The sequence below is a fragment of the Alexandromys fortis genome, unplaced genomic scaffold (assembly GCF_014885135.2).
Source record: "Alexandromys fortis isolate MF-2015 unplaced genomic scaffold, M_Fortis_MF-2015_v1.1 scaffold_119, whole genome shotgun sequence".
Taxonomy (NCBI): Eukaryota; Metazoa; Chordata; class Mammalia; order Rodentia; family Cricetidae; genus Alexandromys; species Alexandromys fortis.
The window spans coordinates 1,096,242-1,100,735 of NW_026067991.1; the positions used below are offsets into that span (position 1 = coordinate 1,096,242).

A 4,494-nucleotide genomic window follows, 5' to 3' on the forward strand; every position below is an offset into this window, starting at 1 on the left:
CCCAGATGAAATAAAAAGCAGGAAAGAATGCTGGACCTCCCGCTCTCTGCATCCCGACTCTCTCAGAAGTGAAGAGTTCCTGCTCAGGAACTCTGCTTTGTCCTCGAAAGGGACTGAACCTTCATAAACTGAGCCAATACAAACTTTTAAGTTGTTTTGTGTGTGTGTGTGAAGTATTTTGTCCTGGCAACAAGAAGAGTAAAGGAAACTTACAATGAAGACACTCACTGTTTAGCTTCTGTGGTCAAAAAGGCAAGAATGGGATGGCAGGGGGTGGAGCAATCCAAATCAAAGTCACCGTCCCTTGCTTGCTATTTCAGCCTGGGCCACTCTTCAGAACTGGGCCACACTGACTAGAAGTCAGCTACAACAAAGAGAACCCTGTGATGTTAGGCCAAGAGTGCAATGATCTCCCCTGCCCACCCCTTCCCTCACACCCCCTCCAAGCAATGGAGGTAGCCATTTACTTGGGGGATTGGTACTGAGGAGAAGACAACACCAGGCATTTCAAAGGCTGTTGGACACAGTCTGGAAGTTAAAACTTAACTAACTAAGACACCAGCAATCACTGGCCTCTCCTATTAGATTGGAAGCCATGGAGGGCAGGGACTCAGTGAAGTACTGCGGACCAACTGGCTCACACTGGAGAGAGAAGGATCTGGAAGCAGCCAAGAGTGAGAGGAGCTGGGCCGAGTGACACACACCTTAATCCAGACAGAAATCTTTGTTCCTGTCTGGTGTTTGTGGTATGGAAATGTCTGGTGTCTCTTACACCTGTTTAAGGTATTGGCAGAACAGAGGACAAAGTTAAGTTTAGGGGAAAAATAGGACCAGGGAATTGAGAGGGGTGTATCTGACCTGTTTAAGGTGGATCCTTCAATTTGGCTCCCTGGAACTCACAAGAATTTTTGGAGTTTGGGAAAACATAAGTTTCCTCACACCTTTATTACTTGCAGGTATGACATGCCTTAATAACTTATATTTGTAATTTACTGAAATTTGTTTGGTGAGGCTGTACTTTTAAACTGACAAAACCCCCCAGTTGTCAAACTGCATCAGAGATCTTTGAGAAGGATAAAATTTTACTTGAGTTACTGATTTAAAAATGATATAGAACTTACTTGGTTGGCACCAGAAGCTACTCCTCGGGGTCCTCCACGGTCACTGAAGATCCTATTTGCCTTTTGCTGTTTAGCACAGGACCTGCCAGGCTCCAGAAGAGCCTGTGGGCTAAGAAATCTGTAAGAAGACAAGCCTACCTTGACCCGAGCAACTAGGCTGTTGATTCCAGCGAATCTGTCCATTGTCTGGTGATCTTCAGTTTAGATGAAAGACAGTTTTCCCCAGTGATCAGTGCTTGGCAGTTGAAATGAAGTGTGGATGAATGTTGTTTTATGCCCATTTGTCTTCTGTCTTCTTTGGAGAAAAAAGAGCGCTGCTGCTAGGAGTAAATCTGTCTCTTTTTGTTATTCCCTTAGACAGCCTCCTGTAAAACAGGTTGCCAATGACTTTTTCTTCTCAAGGAAAAGGTTTTAAATTAAGTTTCTAATTTTACACCCTTCAGATTACAATAAGTAAACTCCAGAGATATCTTTAAGACATCTTTTCTAGAACCACAGTGGAAACCATGTAGTTTTGTTTCCCTTTCTTCTTCCTCATCTACTATGGAATAACCCTCTGTACACTGTGAATATGTATTATTCTCATTGGTTAATAAAAAGCTGATGGGCCAGTAGCCAGACAGGAAGTATAGGTGGGAAAGCGAAACTGAGAATGCTGGGAAGAAGAAAGGTGGAGTCTGGAGATGGAGATGCCAGTCAGCTGCCAAGGAAGCAGGAAATATAGAAAATGAGGTAACAAGCCAAGAGCCACATGACGAAGCATAGATAAGAAATATGGGTTAATTTAAATATAAGAGTTAGCTAGTAATAAGCCTGAGCTATTGGTCAAGCATTTATAAGTAATATTAAGCCTCTGAGTGATTATTCAAGAAAAGCTGCAAGAAAAAAATCTGTTTACACTTCTCCTCCTCCTTTGTATGTGTGTCTGTATGTGCATGAGAGAAAGAGAGAAAGAGAGAGAGAGAGAGAGAGAGAGAGAGAGAACAGATGCTCACATTCCATAGCTCATGTGTAGAAATTAGAAGACAAATAATATGGAAGAATCAGTTTTCTCCTTCCTCTGTGAAATCCAGTTGTTGATCTCAGGTCATCACGCTTGTGCAATAAGCACTTTTACTCATCAGTCATCTTTCCAGGACTTATTTATCAACAACCATATTCTCTTTGTCCACAGATTTAAATCTGTACCTTCTCTAGCCAAACTTTACATTTCCAAATCTCCCCCCTCTGCTTTTATTCTTACTGTAAACCTGGTTATGAACAGCAGCAACATCTATGCCACAACCTGAATGCCATGCTATCTTGAAATTTCCTCAGCCAAGTTACTTATCTATTATATTAAAAGTTGTCCTTTGTGGTGATTTGAATAAAAATGGACCCTATAGGCCCATATGTTTGAATGCTTGGTCCCCAGTTAATGAAACCGTTTGGGAAGGATTAGGAGGTGTGGCCTTGTTGGTTGAGGTGTTTCATTAGGGGTAGACTTTGATGTTTCAAAAGTCCTTTCCAGGCCCAGTCTTTTGCTTTATGTCTGCTGCCTGGGGACCAGGATGCAAAGCGCTCAGCCACTGCTCCAGAGCCATGCCTGTCTTCTTACTGCCATAATGATTATGGGCTAACCTTCTAAAACTGTAAGCAAGTCCACCCAGTTAAATGTTTTCTCTATAAGAGTGGCCTTGGTCATGGTGCCTCTTCACAGCAATAGAAGAGTACTAAGACAGCATCCCATAATATTCCAGGCCATGGACAAGATGTGGACAAATTCTTTTCCATAATGTTGTATGGATGCCTCTAGGCCATTTTCCAATGAAATCCCCATTTCCTTATAAAACCTCATGAGCTATCTTTTATCATTCATACTTTAAAAACCATTTTCTTATTTTATGTGTATGGGTGTTATGCCTGTATATACATTTATGCTTGACAACATGCCTTGTGCCTGGAGAGATCAGAAGAAGGTGTCAGATCCCCTGGAACTGGAGTTACAGACAGCTGTGAGCTGCCATGTGGGTGCTGGGAATGGAACCTGGATCCCCTGGAAGAGCAGCCAGTGCTCTTAACCAGTGAGCCATCTCTCCAGCTCCTATGGTTCACATTGTCATTATCATCCTGGTTTTCCTAGCTCCCACCAGAATTACTCAGCAAGCTCCACTTAGAACATTCTAGGCCTTCTCTGACTTGCATCTCCATTTTCTTCTGGCAAAGCAGCTCCAAAGCTCTCAGAACGACACAGTCAGGCTTAGTCCTAACCACGTCCCCTCTCCTGATACCAATTTTCCAAGTGAGTTACTTTTGCATCACTGAGGCCAAATGCAAAATCTAAGACTGACTGGAGAAAAGGGTTATTTTGATTCACAGTTTCAGAGGCATCAATCTGTCATGGCACAGAAGGAGTTAAAGAACTGCTCACAGTGTGATGGACAGGAAGCAGAGAGAAGAGCAGACTGGCAACCTAGTATAACTTTCAAAGGTACATCCCAGTGACTTACCTTTTCAGCTCGACCCACCTTCCAAAGTTCCCACAACCTCCTAAAATAGAGACCAAGTGTTCTAAACATGAGCCTGTGAGGGACAGCTCATAATCAAATCAAAGCACTTGTTTTTATTAGCAATCTTCATTTTTCCAAATTTCCTAGACTAGAATCCTACTTTAAAGGAAGCAACATAGCCAGGCAGTGGTGGTCCATGCCTTTCGTCCCTTTACTCTGGAGGCAGAGGCAGGTGGATCTCTGAGTTCAAGACCAGCCCCCTCTACAGAGTGAGCTCCAAGACAGCCAGGGTTACCCAGAGAAATCGTACCTCAAAATAAATAAGTAAATAAACAAATATAAATAAAAGGAAGCGGCTGAAGAGGTTCCTGGTTCTGGTGGGTCTCCCCAAATGCAGAGTGCGGATGTTGCAGAGAGCTGAGTGTTGGAAACCCCAGAGAGCAAAGCCACCCAGAGATGGTCAGGGGAGCGAGACTGGCGTCACATCAACAGATGTTTGCACATCGCCTATGTGCCAGGAGCTGTGCAAAGCACCAGGACCACAGAAATCAATTCAGTCTAGTTTGTGAGGTCTGTGAGCTGCCGGACAAACAGCCAAGAGCCAGCTGTGGTAGATGCTAAACTAGAGTACAGGTCATCTCTAGGCGCTCTCGAAATTGGGGATGTTGGTATTTACTCATGGTTGGGTAGCCCTGACCTTTGGCTTGTTTCCCTAGGAAGAGAGAAATCCTCTGATCTACTGCCTACACCCACAAGACTAGGATGGGTCAGGACAGCTACGGGGCTGCTACTACCCAGAGACTGCAGGCCTGAGCCAGGCCTGTGAGAGTCCGACAGTCTGGAGGCCTGATGGCCCAGTGTCCAGTTGGTAGCCTCCTCAAACT

At 44.1% G+C, this 4,494-nt stretch overlaps 1 protein-coding gene across 1 annotated transcript in view; it reads left to right on the top strand.

Moving 5' to 3' along the window:
- Nucleotides 1–724: 724 nt before the first annotated feature.
- Nucleotides 725–4,494, top strand: part of Bdh1 (3-hydroxybutyrate dehydrogenase 1) — a 58,110-nt gene continuing 54,340 nt past the window's right edge. Inside the window, exon 1 of the mRNA XM_050159826.1 lies at nt 725–746. The gene's annotated coding sequence lies outside the window, so the exon portion shown is untranslated. The remainder of the gene's footprint in view (nt 747–4,494) is intronic.